Source organism: Cryptomeria japonica, chromosome 2, assembly GCF_030272615.1.
Source record: "Cryptomeria japonica chromosome 2, Sugi_1.0, whole genome shotgun sequence".
Classification (NCBI taxonomy): domain Eukaryota; kingdom Viridiplantae; phylum Streptophyta; class Pinopsida; order Cupressales; family Cupressaceae; genus Cryptomeria; species Cryptomeria japonica.
Genome location: NC_081406.1, coordinates 160,195,497 through 160,211,420, shown reverse-complemented (window position 1 = coordinate 160,211,420; position 15,924 = coordinate 160,195,497). Strand labels below are relative to the sequence as shown.

The following is a 15,924-nucleotide window of genomic DNA, read 5'->3' as shown; positions in this document are numbered from 1 at the left end:
GATTCCATTCCACCCTCACCAACATCGACTGTGTCTGTGTCTAGCTTTGCTCGTGCTCTAACCTCCTCCTCTTCCATGGCTACAACCTCAACCTCTCTATCTACCTGATCAATCCAATCGAGGCCCTCGTCACTAAAGACAGAATTTGTAGCCTCAATGATCTACTCAAATTTTGGATCGACCTCCTCTAGCATGATCGGGGTGGTGTCATGGTCCAAAGCCTGTCTCTGTCTAAGATAGAGGTTGTAATGAACAAAGACTAGATCATTCAACCTCTCCATAGACAGTCTATTGCGCCTCTTGGAGTGTACGTTCTCAAACATACTCCAATTGTGCTCACAACCAAAAGCACTGCATGGTTGGCTCAAGATGCGAATGGCTATTCGCTAAAGATTTGATGTTTTAGGACCAAACATCTGCCACAATCTATCTGAGATGAGAAAAATAAAAAAAAATCAGTCTCATCTAATAATAAATTGAATAATATATAATTAAAACCATGCTCTTAAAATATATTTTTACTTGGTTGCAGTTTTGTCCGATTGTCTTTGCAAAGCTGATGAGAGAAGACCTCCCCTTCTGTATCAGAAAAGGTCTCTATCTCATGGATTATAGTGCTACTATGACCAAGTGACATTCGCTCTATCACCGAGTAGAGCCCATTAAGAACCTCCTCATCCACCTTGAAATCAAGGCAGAATTGGAATGTCGGATTGAGGTAATAAGTGGCTGCATGGAGGGGCTTGTGAAGCTGAACATGCCATCTCCTATCAGTGATATCCCAAATGGGACGATACTTACTCTCATCTCCTCCATAGACAGATCTGATGGCCTCCTTGGCCCTATCCATGCCCTTCAAGAATTGACAGAGGGGAGCGAACTTCGTGAATTGACAGAGGGGAGAGAACTTCAAGAATTGACAGAGGGGAGCGGACTTCATGAATTGACAGAGGGGAGCGAACTTCATGAATTGAGGGAGGGGAGCGAACCTCATGTCCAAGGCTAAGGGAGCACACTTCAAGAGCATCACCTTTGGAGTGAATTTCCTCTAGAGGCCTTCCCTAAGGACAATTCATCATGTTTGCATCAATAAATGAAGGAAAATGAATGAAAGTGAGTTCAAAGACAAGTTTAAGGGTAACTTCATGAGCATGAGGGTTGGAGCGAACTTCAAGTGCTCCTCTCTAGGAGCGAAAAAACAACTTCAAGTGCTCCTTCATGAGAGTGGATTTTCTGTAAACCAAACCTACAAAACACATAAAATCAAAGAATATATCAAGTTAAAAGAACTATCAAGGCTATATATTATACTTATTTGATGCCATACTTGTTTTGTTTTGAAGATATGAAAGGAAGATGATGCAAAATGCAAAGTAGCACCTTGAAGAAATGAGAGAGGGAAGATTGCAAGACCCCGCCACCATGTTACTCCAAGAAGAAAACTCCATCAGCGAGCACAAGAGTATCAAGGAAGGAAGGAAGAATCTCAAGAACTTTCACCTCATCAAGATGACATGAAAAGGTCAAGACCTTGAAGTATAAACAGATATCACACAACTATCTCAAGGTAGGATAAACAAGCAAGGATGGATGAATGATGCTTCCCACCATCACACCAAGCATCGAGCAAGCTTGTAATGTTGAGTATCAAATCTTCCAAGTCTACAAGCAAATTGAACTGGCATCCTAGTCATCACTCACCAAATCTAGGAGTTCCACATCAACACGTCTTGATTCAATGTACTTGACTTGCCCATGATGGCACAAACTTCGAGGCACCTACCCTTATCATCTATTGGCTATGCTAAAGTGTTGTAATTATTTCATTGGCCAGAACTGAGTTTGTTGTAACAAACCCTAATAAGGGTTTTCATTGTAAAATCTCGGCCATTGATCTTAAATTGATTTGACCCATTGAATTGTATTGAGAGCATTATAAAAGGTTCAAGCTCTTCATTTGTAAAGGTTAATAGATAGTTTTTGAAGAATAGAATAGAATAGCAATTAGAATAGAAGTTAGATTAGGAGAAGGCAAAGATTATTGCCAAGCCTTGTTGTAAAGAACAATTGATTTCATTGAAGTTATGGTGAATTTGATTTGTTACGTCAACAACTTGCATGGTCTTTACTTCTCAATTTACTTTCATGTTGGTTAGATCAAATGGAGGAATTTGTTAAATGCAGTTGTGTGGAATCCGTTTAGTCCCTACCACTAGCCTCTTGCTGATTGTAAGTGTGCCTTGCGTGGTCAACTGGAATGATATGAGCTTAATTTCAAATTATTATGCGTCCATTGTTTACACATTAACTTGAATGGTGATCAATGTTTGATGATAATGATTTGAACATCTTTGAACTATCCCTTAGAAGATTGCACTGAGCTTGTGTCAAATTGTTCAATTTGATGGTGAGACGTTGCCCAGTAGGATTCTATCTAATCATTCACCCATATTCTTACATTCTAGGCCTTAGAATAGACTTTCTCAACCCTTCATCTTTTTTTTTTTTTTCAAACTCAAGCTAGTTTAGGATAAAAAGCATCACAAGATTACAACATCAGATGATCAAGTTCTAGCGATTCAAGCATTCAACAATTCAACGTAAGTCCCCTTGTGATACCAACAATCACATCAACCAACTGTGCTTATCTCCTTTCCATGCTCTATCCTTTCTTGTGGAGTTGCCTCTTCTTCAACCTGGACTCCTGATGACCCTTCAGTTGACTCATCATGAGATTCCAAGTCTCCCATTAGATTGTAAGACAGGAAGACATTCTTTGCTTTCAACTTAGCGATGTGCCGTTCAACCTAGTGCTTAGGGAACTTCATAATTGGCTTGCTTAGAGCATCTAAATCATGAACTTCTAGTTCTGACCCGTTAGGTGCCTAAATTGGCTTATCCTTCTACTTTCATAATCTGGTTGAATGGTATTCACATCTTCTATTTGATCCAACACTTGAATGATTTCATGGATTCTTATCAACTTAAGAGGCAATCTAGAAAACATCCTCTTTCTGATTTCATAGTCATCCTTGGCATTAGCCCAATAATCCTCCAGTTGAATTCTATGCCTGTGCCTCACGTCCACTACCATCCTTATCTTATCATACGGATCAAAATCCGACCTTGCGGTGTGAAGTGCGAGGTGATTGAATATTAATTCATCTGCTGACTTCTTTGCTGCTGCCGATGATGGGCACATTTCATTATAATCTCATATGACAATTGGAAATTCAAGCCCAATCTTCTTCTTCTTCGTTTGCTTCTTGTCATAGGCAGTCAACTGTCTAGTTACTTCCAACAACACCATCTTATATGTTGGATATCTTGGGAGTCTGTAGGGCTAGGCAGAGAATCCTTGGACTCTAATGTAAGTGAACTTCAGAAAGTGAATGAACCAGGCCCCATACTTCTTTACCAACTTCCTTTCCTCTTGCGACAACCTTGTGTGAACTCCTCCTTGCAAAGATCTAGCAATATGAATAGTGAAGGTGTCGCTTGCTTTCTTGAAAGAAGTAGGATCATATAAGTGCAATTGTGAATAACACTTTCCTAGTTTGCATCCCATGGGTCCTTTACTTGGTAGTCCGCTGAATTTGCCCATTTTAGCCAACATGTAGACAATATACGAGCTCATGTAGGACTGGGATTGCTTCAAATTTCTTAGCTGCTTGTCCGGGTTGTTGCTAATTATTCTTGCCCAGTTTACCACCTTTATGCCATCCATTAATTCCCGAATGAAGTAAAAAATCCAAGATTCGAAGATGTAAGCCCATGGACATCCTATAACCCAGCTCATCATCAACACAAGATCGCCATATTCTTGCATGAAGTCCATGTTGGTGAGCTGCTTGGGTATCTTTGAAATGTGAGGCTTCGACTTCTGCATCCATATTCTATTGATGATTCTAGCTCATCTCTCAAAGACAAAATTATAAATCAAAGTCGCTCTTTCCTTAATCTTATACATCATGGAATGAAATGCGGGAATTCCAAAAGCTTCACCAATTGATTCAGTGGTGAGATTTCCCAAGAGCCTTCCATCAAGTGCCAAAATCGCTCTTTTCTCAGCGGCATAATGCTTTGCACATTCCATGATCAGCTCCAGGCACTAGATGGTAGGAGGGAAGCCGACAGCTGCTACAATTCCACTTATGACTATCTTCTTGGCAGTAGCTAATGAAGGATGTCCGTCTTGACCATATACTCTCTTCCTGAATTCTCCCAACTTGAAAGTTCCCAAGTTGGTATCTCTGACTTCCCTCCATTTTGAAATCATTTGTCTTTGAGAGGAATCCTCTCTGTTTGTTCTTAATCTGCGCATGCCGGGAAGTATTCGCCACCTTGCTAGATTCTGCCATTCTTGCAAAATAAAATAATTAACATAAAATTCCTGACAAGAGAATTCCAAAATTTTGCCAAGGGAAGAATCCCATGTTGTTACTTCCAGACTTGGAATAAATAACAAAAAACCCTCCAAAAAAGAGAAATTTTGGATAAAAACCGTGCCCTAGTTATTCTTCGCTTTGCTTTTGCTTCAATTTTCTCCAAAACGTGTTGTGAAGAATGAACTCCAAAACCTTGTTTAAATTGAAATTGTCCACCAAGTTGCTAAGTTGGCGATGAGATAACTTTAGCAGTTGCATTTATTTATTCCAATCACACTTCATGTTTCCTTAATGAGAGAGACAACTCATCATTTCAGTGGACCTTGCTTGCCATTCTTGAGTTCAAAATTAGGAACTTCCATAATCTCTTAAGTCATGCTTCATTAATGCGAAATATTCCATTTTGCATGTTGCCAGCTTGTCTTTCACAAGATTCTTTCTATCCTAGGCATACAAAAGATATCTTGGAGGATTTTCTTGCCTTGGAGGAAATTTTATGACTTTTTCCATTTTAGAAGAATTCCTAAGTGCATATCAATCTTGGAGAAGGAAAATTCCTCTCCTTGTGCAATTTTGCCATTTCAAGTTCTATGAATGCTTGGGCATGTTTTGTCTTGAAGGAGGAATTTTCTGATACTTAACCAGTTTTTCCATTTTCCAAAGAATTGTGTCCTGTTTGGAGTCCAGAGTAGGAGAATTCTCAACACACAGCCAATTTTAATTGCTTTCTAGGAATCCACTTTACATGGGCGCATTTGAAGCCTAATGGAGGAATTCATCTTGAGAGGAAAAATCCTCCTTGACATGGATTTTGTGCCCTCCTCCTTGCCTTCAGCGCATTTGAGGTTTGAGGTGAGGTGAAGGAATTTTCGGAAAATGGAAAATTCCTTCCATGCTTGGGATTTGTGCCCTCCTCCCTGTCTTGGGTACATCTAGGGGGTGAAGGAGGAATTTTACTTGAGAGGAAAAATCCTCCTTGACATGGATTTTGTGCCCTCCTCCTTGCCTTGAGTGCATTTGACTGATGGAGGAGGAATTTTGAGTGGAGGATGAATTCCTCCTTGACTAAAGAATTGCTTTTTGTCTCCTCTCTTGAGTGCTTTTGAGGTGTAGAGGAGGAATTTTGAGATTTGGAGGATTCCTCCTGTTCCTTGAAATTGCACCCAAGAATAGACTTTTTCCATGTCTTGTCATTTCGGGAAGGATTTCTAGATAGCCAAAATTTTGATCACATGCTTGCTCTTCAACTTTTCCGGATTTAGAATTGGATATTCAGGAATGTTTTGCCGTTAGTGCCCTACCAATTGCTAGAGATAGACTTTCCAAAAATAGAGTTACTAAAAATAGTAAGTTCTTCCAAACACCAAATTAGAGCAGATCGGGACATAGTGACGCTTATTAAAAATAGACTTTCTAAAAACGGACACTGCTAAAAATAGTAAGTTTGTTTAAACACAAAATTAGGCCAATCCAGGCCAAAATGAAACTTACTAAAAGTAGTAAGTCCTCAGAATTCACTCAAATTTTTTTGGTAGCTTCCTTGAAGGGAACTCATTCCAATGCTTTGCTCAGATTTCTCAAAACCCTAGGCTATGAACCTCATTTCTAAGTCTGAAGGATAAAAGCCCTAAAATAGACAATACAAGCTGCCAAACATAAGCCAAATTTCTCCAAAACACTTGCAGACTTAGCCAAAATTCGCTAAAACACTTGGGGACTTGAGGAGATTGAAGAAATTTACTGCCAAACTGCCCAAAAGACCACAACCAAAAGACCAAGTGGACAAAAATGTAAGGGTCCGCATTTGGAAAGGGGTGATGTGTGATTAGGTCACAATAGGACCCATGAATGATTGTATACAAATTTGCAAATATTTTTTGCCTTCTCTACACATGTCCTAATTCATGGAAGCTTGCCAATATCCTCCAACATGAGGTCAAGGCAATGGGCGACACATGGAGACCAAAATATAGATAGGTGTCTCTCCATCAAAAGTTTACCTGCAGCAACATAATTTGCCGCATTATCGGTTACCACTTGTACTACATTCTCCTCACCCACCTCATGTATGACCTCCTCTATGGCCTCACATAGGAAAGTGGCATTTTTTGAATTTGCAGAAGCATCAATGGACTTTAGGAACATGGTGCCACTTGAAATTTGAAAATAAAGCAAAATCAATGATCATTCAATAAATCTTAAATTAAAAATACTAATTACTAAATCAAATTCAAATTATTCAATCACCTGTTGAAGAAACAAGAAAATTCAGGAGCGTCTTGTTTCTCCCATCGGTCCAACTATCGGTCATGATGGTGCAACCCTTCTTGCTTGATATCTCGTGCAGGTCCTCTAATGTGGCTTTTACATCAGTCACTGATACTATCAAAATTGGGCCACTTAAGTCAGATTCAGAAGGGGCTTTGAACCTCGCCCCACAAATAGTGATGGCATCAACCATGCTCTGCCAATAAGGAGACCTATCACAAATAAATTAAATAACATAAGTATGTCCAATAAAAATTCATTAGACAAAGCAAAATGTAAATATTAAAAATTTAAAACAATCAAATAAAAAGGAATTATCTAGCTGCAAAGAATGGAATGGTGCAGTAGTACCAAAATCTCCCATTTGTATGTCTAGCCGCATCATGTACCTCCTTGTTCCAACCTGTTGTGAGGTATTCACACATTGCCCCATTGAAAATGGGGACCCCCACTTTTTCGCTTTCTAGGGTAGTTGTCCCAGTTTAGTCGTAGGGTGTGTTAAGAGTCCTTAGCTATTAGCCTTTGCATTGAGGAGGTATAGATGGTCAAGAGGTCAGGAGTCAGGTGGATAACCTTGTGTGAGGGGTGAAATAAAAAGGTACTGATGGAGAAACCCTTAATCAAGTCTAATCAACAACGCAGGAGTTTCCTTGATCATCCGGGTGACTTATATATGTTACAGCGAAAGCTGACTTCTAGAGGCAAAATTTAACTAAGCATGCCAAAATTTCAAGTGCCCCCTAATTGGAGCAAAATCTTCTTCTCTTGCTCATAATTAGGAGCGAAATGGACTTCTTGAGCAGCATTTGAGGGAAATGAGTGAGTTTATAGGCCTTTAACAACATTTTCATCATAGAGGAAGTGAAGCCCATCATGAGTTCAACCGAAGGATGAATGAGAGATTGCTAGTTAGGGATGCTTCAAGTGCTCCTCTTCTGGAGCTAAATTCACTTCAAGTGCCCCTCTCCTAGAGCAAATTTCACCCTTGTTGCCTCAAGTCGAAAGAGAAATCATATTCAAGGTGAGTTTTGAGGTCTTATAGTATATGGAGGCATAAACTAAGGCATAGAGTAGTAAGATTCAACTCATAAGTGCGTGTTCAAGCTACTTCAAGTGCTAAAGGTTGAGGCGAAAAACTTCAAGTGCTCTCTAGTGAGAGCGTAATTCATTTCAAATGCCCTTAGTTGAGAGCGAAATTGTTTCTAGAATGCCCCATGGGCCTAGTTTCATCAAAATTGAATGAATAGAATGAAGGAAGATGAGTGAGCAAACACTAAGTGTCAAGTTTCAATCCACTTTGGGTGCACCACTCTTAGAGGGAACTTCATGTGCATGAGATTTGGAGCGAACTTCAGGTGCATCACTTGTGGAGCGAACTTCATGTGCCTCTCTTTCAAAGTGAAATTCCTCCTAAAGACCCCATGTTGAGCATGGTATGATGCACAAGATTTGAGAAGGTGAGTGTAAGTGAGTGAAGGAGAGTTAAGTGTTTATTTGAAAAACACTTCAAGTGCACCTTCTTTGGAGCGAATTTCACTTCAAGTGCTCTTTGATAGGAGCGAATTTTCCTTGTAGGCTTTCCATGAGGTGAGTTTGACATGTTTTCATGATTGAATGTTTAAAAAACATAAGGTTTGAGTCAATGAAGCAATAAAAATGATTGAGAATGAGTTCAGTTTTGACTTGAAATTCACTTCAATTGCATGCAAATTAGAGCGAACTTCAAGTGCATGCAAATTGGAGCAAACTTCAAGTGCATGGGTTGTGGAGCGAACTTCATGTGCATGAACCTTGGAGCGAATTTGCCTCATTTGCCCAAGATAAGACGAAAAATTGCTTACAGATAATTGCCTTGAGCCGATTTGATATCTTCATATGCTTAGAAAAGAACAATTTTGAATTTGAGATGATGAAGGGCAAGTTAGAGGGTTACTTCAAGTGCATCCATCTTGGAGCGAACTTCATGTGCACCCATCTTGGAGCGAACTTCATGTGCTCCACTCTCGGAGCGAAATTCCTATAGAGGCGTTCCCTAAGGTTGGTTTGTCATGTTATCATCAATAAATGGTTGAAAGACTCAATGTTAGAACCCATAGAATGAAGGGAAACAAGTGAAAGCAAGTTCAATGACGAGTTTGAAGATCACTTCATGTGCATCCAGAAGGCCATAATGTGCCCTATCAAGCACATCCTGAGGTGACTAAAATGTTTGTGGATTTAAAAACTCATTACTTTTGGCCAAAAATGAAGGAGATAGCTAGTTATGTCACCAAATGTCTTGAATGCCAACGCATTAAAGAAACAAATTGCCATCCTACTAGAGCCCTCTATCCTTGTGATTTGCCTTGGCAAAAATGATTAGTAATTTCCATGGATTTCATGACAGGTTTTCCCAAAACTTGGAACTGGCATGACATTATTGGGATAGTGGTTGACAAACTAACCAAGGTAGCACACTTTGCAATGTGAAGGATGATGCCCTTGTTTTGGCTAAAAGATTCATAAAGGAAGTCATTAGATTGCATGGAATGCCTAAGGTGATTATTTTTGATAGAGATAAGTTGTTTACTTTTAGGTTTTGGACCTCTCTTACGACCACGTTGGGTACCAAACTCAATTTTATCACCTCTTACCACCTTGAAATGGATGATCAAATAGAAAGAGTTAACTAAATTATGGATTATATGCTCCTAATGTATGCCATGGATCAGCCCACTAAGTGGGAAGAGCATTTGTCTATAGTCAAGTTTTCCTGTAACAACTCATACCATTCTTCCATTCAAATAGCACTATTTGAAGCATTCTATGGCAAGAAGTGTGAAATGCTTATAGGATGGGATGGTTTAGATAATCGTGTAACTATTGGGCTGGAGCAAGTCCAAGAATATGACAATCGAGTGAAAATTATAAGGGAAAGGCTGAAGGAAGCTTCAAATTGTCAAAAGAGTTATGCAGATGCTAAGCAAACTCCAAGGGAATTTTCAGTAGGTGACAATTTGTTTCATCGTATCAGACCTCATAAAAGCTCAATTAAATTTAGCAAGGTTTCCAAACTAGCTCCACGATTCATAGGACCTTTTGAGATACTTAAGATTAGTTGCGTGGCTTACCAATTGGCTCTTCTACCATCTCTATCACATTCATAATGTATTCCACGGGGGCTTCACTATCTAGGCAATATTATATCACGTGCATTCATATTGGGGGGTTTAATATCCCAAAAATGAGGGTGTAATATATTGCCTATTGGTGAAAATAGGGTTTTTTTTAATTCCAACTATGAAAAAATACAATATTTGGTGAAAATAGGGGGGCTTTTAATTTGGTCTGTGTATTAGGAGGGGGTGAAAGAAAATGAGTTTAGGGCAATAATTTTTGAAAATAGGGGGATTCTTTAGTATGCCATAACACACATGCTATAACCCAGGTTCACTAAGTGAAGCTCCTGTGATGTATTCCTTGTATCATTGCTTAAGAAATAATTGTTGACCCCACACATGTGATTGATTGACAAGCACTGCAAGTAGAAGAGGCTATAGATATCCACCTCGATCTGCTCACAATCATAGATAGGAACAACTTGTAGCTATGCAACTAGACTATCTAGCAAGTTAAGGTGCTATGGGACCAATATGCAGAACATGGAGCCACTTGGGAAGATGAAAATGTAATTAAATTAGAATATCCTTGTTTAATTAAGCCAAACCGACTTAATCCTAAGGGGGGGAGTACATCATATCCCTAGAAAGCTTATTAATTCTCTTCGATGACCCCTAGCCTCTATGTAATGTGGACTAGAGATGTAGTTTTGGATTTCGTTATGTGGACCTATGTCTTTGTGTCTTGGTTGTGAACCTTGATGCCAATATTATTGAGTGTAATTACTATCCTTATAATGTATTTTTAAATTTAATGCATTGATTTGTTTGGACTAACCCAAACTAATGAATGGTTGGTGGACTTGTGTGAGATTTGTTGTTGGCTGCAGGCACCTGGGGTGCAAGATGAAGTAGATTTTGTGGTTCTGTGATGAGAGATAGACAAACATTATTCACATAGAATGGAGGACATTAGATAAATTAAAGCCAAACCAAAATCTCATCAACGAAGTGCATAAAGTGGAGGAAAATAAAAATAAGGAAGACATGGGAATGAAAAACTCGTGAGGCAATCGACCTACAGCAGCTGCCATCAATGGTGCCACCTACTCCTTCCTACAAGAGGAGACAGCCTGCAATCAATGAGGAATGGTGATGGGCTTGGGAAAAATAGGCGATCGTTCCTCGAGAGGCATGGCAACGCCAAAAAGGAAGGACATTTTGCAGGTTTTGACTAAAAAACAGCATGTCTTTTGTAATAAAAATCCCCATGACCTTTGGAATAGATAGCTTTTTTTGTTGGGGCTTGGAAGGCAGAGTAGTGGGAAGGAGGTAGCAATCTGGGCAATTGATGGTGAAAGGATTTGGGAAGAAGGAAAGTGCTAAGAGTGACAGGGTTAAGGAAGAAAACCTCTCCAAATCATATGCTAGAACCTTGGACACCATTGCTCCAGGTTTTCATATTCATTTAGTTTTTCTTTCTGAATATATTTGCTATTTTCCATGTTAAAAAAGAATGAAAATCTGTTAAAAATGTTGAGTAATTTTAGAACATTTATCTAATTGTTTATTAATTAGGTCCTTTAATTGCTTTTTCACTTAAGCTAAATTTAGGTGCTTTTTATTAACTAGAGTTTTCTTTTCTAACATTAGTTGTAGATGTAGTTGAGCTTAATTTAGCTTTTACTTTGCATTGCTTTAGTTCTCCTAATTTTAGCATTAGGGTTTGCCCTTAGAGTTCCAATCATCCTTTATAAGGATTCATTCATTCATTGTAATTTTACCTCTAAAATTGTATCTTCAATCATTCTTTGTGCATGATATAGATTCTTTGGTTGTTATAGAACATACAATCTTTGCTTGATCTCTTTTGTGTGATAGTTGTTTTGCTTGCAGATGAATTTTGGCTCTTGTAGTTGATCATCAACTTCTACAAAAAATGCCTCTTGGTAATAGCTGCAACTTGGGATATGAATGCTGTGGATGTTGGAATGAAAGCAAAGCCTTAGTTAACCCAAATATACAAAATCGCCTTCATCAAGTGCTGCAATCCTTATGGGTATGATTGTTGTTTGCCTCTCTTTCTTTCTCGCTTTTAGCTTGCCAAGGAGCCTTATTGGAGATAGGTTTTCTTGCTAGATTATAAATGAATAACCTAGTATAACTAACTGTACGAATAACCAGCAATAAATGATTTAAATATACAGAATGCATAGGCTAAATAATAAGCTATTATTGTGGGACAGTGTGAGGTGCACTTTACCATTGTGATGGTATGCCTGCTGTTGAAATTTAACATTCTTTTAATTTTTTAATTGAACATGTTATGGTCTTGATACAAGTCGTTGTGAGAGTGAAAATTCATGATAATATGCATTCCATCAAATTAAAACAGTAGTACTATATTCCATACTGAATACAACTATCGATTGACCCTTCTTGCCTTGTTTCCTTATTAAATAACTGGGCTGGTTATGAAGATCTTGATTCTCGAATAGGACCTCCTCGATGTGCAATCCTCATTAAATTTAAGGATCTTAGTCCCTTGAGTTAATTCATAGATCAGGTTGTTGTACTTAATAAATTTTAATCACACAAACAAATTATTTATGGTTCCCTATCTCATCCTCTAGTTATAGTGCTAAGTGGGTATATTTCATCCTCTAGTTATAGTGCTATGTCAGGTATAGGCACTAACTTTTTACAGAAACGGATGGAGTAAGGGTCCTATGGGGATAGATAGAGGCTAAATACCTCTAATACATAGGCTACCCTTTTCCATATCAGGTGATCACTGATGGTTAAATCCTATGATCTGTTCAGAGATAAGCTTATCCATGCTCGAGATTGACAGTAGTCAAGGAGCATATTATGTCAGTGAACTGTTAGCCGTACCACTTGATGGTGGGATGGATTCCGCTAGGAGCATGTGGGCCTTGGGGCCAATGGCATGCTGACAATGGATGTTATTGGTTGCTTAGCTGCCCAATGGACTGCAGGGAAGAGGATTTCTAATGAAGCATAAGTAGGTAATAGATTGAACCCACTCTATTGGAACACCTTGGGTAATTGGTCTTTAGGAGGTTATCCCTATGCACTGCAGGATGCTGAATGTCCACTCGCTCACCACGGAACACAAAATTTGCTTGGAGGAATGGATAGGGTTTATACCCGCATTGGAGGGTTCGTATTGCATCCTGAGGTGAACCATGGCAGATTCAAGACAAGAAGTCTACATGACCAGGCAAAACACTTATGGTATTCTCAAGGTATCATTAATCATTATGATGTAATCAAATTGTAATATTGTAGGTAACACGTGGTATATATGAACCATGAAAATTTACATTGCTGGAAAATACTTTGTATTGCTGCCTTTGAATGAACATTACTCATTTGTTATCATAATGTGATGAAATGATGTTAATAAAAATAAAATGTATAAAAATTTCTGGTCGTGTCTGGGGTTGTTGTTACAGGAACACCATGCATTTGACAAAATGTTTGCAAAAAAGGTTTTTACAGGGAATGTGATGATTACAGGCTAGCCACAGAATGGACAAGGTAACGAGGCTTTGAAACTCTTTCATGAAATGAAAAAATGAGGCATTAAGCCCAATTCAATTGCAACAGCAAGCATTCTTCCTGCCTGTGCTCACACGGCAGCTTTATATCAGGGCATAGAAATTCATAATTATATTATTTAAAATGGATATAACTCAAATTCCCTTGTATTAAATGCTCTAATAGATATGTATGCAAAATGTGGAGATAAAAAGGATGCCCGTAGAGTCTGACAAAATGCCAACAAGATGTGTAGTATTTGGCAAAATACCAACAAAATGACACAATGCAATGATCACTGCATATGCCTTGCACGGAAAGGGTGAAGATTCTTTAGCTATAACAACCAAATGCAACAGACAGCTTTAATGCCAGACTACATCACTTTCATTGATGTTTTGTCTGCATGCACCCATGCAGGAATGGTCTGTAAAGGCATGGAATTATTTGATTTTGTGAACCCAGTTTGTCACATTGCAACCTGTGCAGAGCATTATTCATGTGTGGTTGACCTTCTTGGCCATGCTGGCGACCTTATGAAGCATGTGACATTGTCATCAGCATGACATTTGAACCTAGAGCTATTATTGTGTTGTTGTGCTTGCTTCATGCAGAACTCATTGTACTGTGCAGATTGGAGAACTTATGGCAGAGCATCTTTTTAAGTTGGAGCCTGAAAATTCTGGAAATTACATATTGCTTTCAAGCATCTATTCTGCAATTTGCAGGTGGGATGATGCAGAAAGGGTTAGGAAGATGACGAGAGGCAGAGAGGTGAGCAAGAATCTAGGATGTGATTGGATTGAGATTGAACCTACAGCTAGTATATGTGTTGCCGTGCTTACTTGTTACAGAACTCATTGTAATGTGCACATTGGAGGACTTATGGCAGAGTATCTTTTCAAGTTGGAGCCTGAAAATTCTGGAAATCGCATATTGCTTTCAAGCATCTATTCTGCAATTTGCAGGTGGGATGATGCAGAAAGGGTTAGGAAGATGATGAGAGGCGGAGGGGTGAGCGAGAATCTAGAATGTGATTGGATTGAGATTGACAAGCAGTAGGGAATGAATCACATCTAGAAATGGGGAAATTTTGTGACTCTGGAGAGCTTGGCATGCCAGATGAAGGAGGCAGCGTATGTGCCTGGGTAAAATTTTGTGCTCCATAGTGTGAAGGATGAATGTGCCCTCTAGTCTCAGCGAAAAGAGCCATTATTTTTTGGCTTGTCATCACCTTACCTGGTACACCTCTCGGTGTTAAGAAAACAGGGGCAGAACAAAGCAATATTAATCTGTTACAAATTAGACAGAGAAAAATACCAGATACAGAGAGACAACAAAGTAACATGGTTCACCAATCAATTGGCTACATCCGCAGGAAAGCGGTCTTAGTTTTTTCTTTTATTAATTTGCAGTGAACAGATGAAGTTTTTCAGTAGAGACAAATGTTACATTCACACACTAACATTGAACATGTCAATGAAGATGAAGAGTCAAAAGACAAGGCAGATGTAAAAAACAGTTGGCTGGAGCTGAAGAGATGGACTTCACAACTGAACACTCTCGGAATCATCAAGAATCTATGCGTCTGGGAATTATGATACTGCTACTAAGTATATCTCAAAGATTGTTGGCTGAGAAATTATAATGAGGGATTCCAAATGGTATGTTAATCACAAGGATGATAAATGTTCTTGTGAGGAATATTGCTAATGGTAATTGGATCAACAAAAGTCCAGCATACTAGGCTACATGGTCAAATATCTATGTATCTAGTTGTGACCAAGGAATATGTCAATTTTCTGTTTCATATTTCTTTCTGCGATTTGAGATGTAGGTTATAATCACTGAGAAGATAGAAATTATTGTAGAAAATGCATGGGTACTTCGGTGTTTTTGCCCTTTAAGGAAAGCTGACCTGTTGTTAACTTATATATTATTTTTGTACCATGGGCAAACATACTCTAGTGTAATATCATCAGTCTATTTTAACCAAAGCACCTGATGATATCATAATATTTCAATACGTAAAGTACCTATATCAATATCTCATTTACGTAATGGAGCAAGAATCATATTTACAGTAGAATTTGGGTATTGGGCTATCGATACAGTATATAAATGGTGTCTTACCATGAAGACTGGAATGAGGGCCACGAAGAGCTGTCCATCATAGAACATTAATGTAATATATCGTATGAATTTCACTCTGTACATGCAGTCTAGCATCAAATAACTAACGATTGAAGGAAATTACACTGCATGATTTTGTTAGATAAGGTACTGTAGGTTCTATTTTGTGGTCTGCTTCCTTTAAAACTGATTAAGGATTTCAGCTTCAAATTCAGCCAACAACATGACGATTTTTGTAACTGCAAAATGCAGCCACCAAAAATAACACGATATTCCAGACTGTAAATAAGAAAATTACTCATGTAAGGATGCATGCTAGAGAAAAAGAAAATAAGAAAATAATTACTCATGTAAGAATGCATGCTAGAGAAAAAGAAGTTGTTAGCCCTTTTTGTCAGCAATTTGTTCATTTTAGGGACAAACAAAAAATTTAAGGTATAGAATTTTTTTTTGTTAATTAGAAAGAGGTTGTA

The 15,924-nt window shown here is 38.5% G+C and overlaps 1 long non-coding RNA gene across 1 annotated transcript; it reads left to right on the top strand.

Annotated features, from left to right (window-relative positions):
* Nucleotides 1-220: 220 nt before the first annotated feature.
* LOC131070558 (uncharacterized) lies at nt 221-15,252 on the top strand. Its single transcript, XR_009112347.2, has 2 exons — nt 221-13,023; nt 13,234-15,252. It is a non-coding gene; the product is annotated as an uncharacterized LOC131070558 (long non-coding RNA).
* Nucleotides 15,253-15,924: the final 672 nt, after the last annotated feature.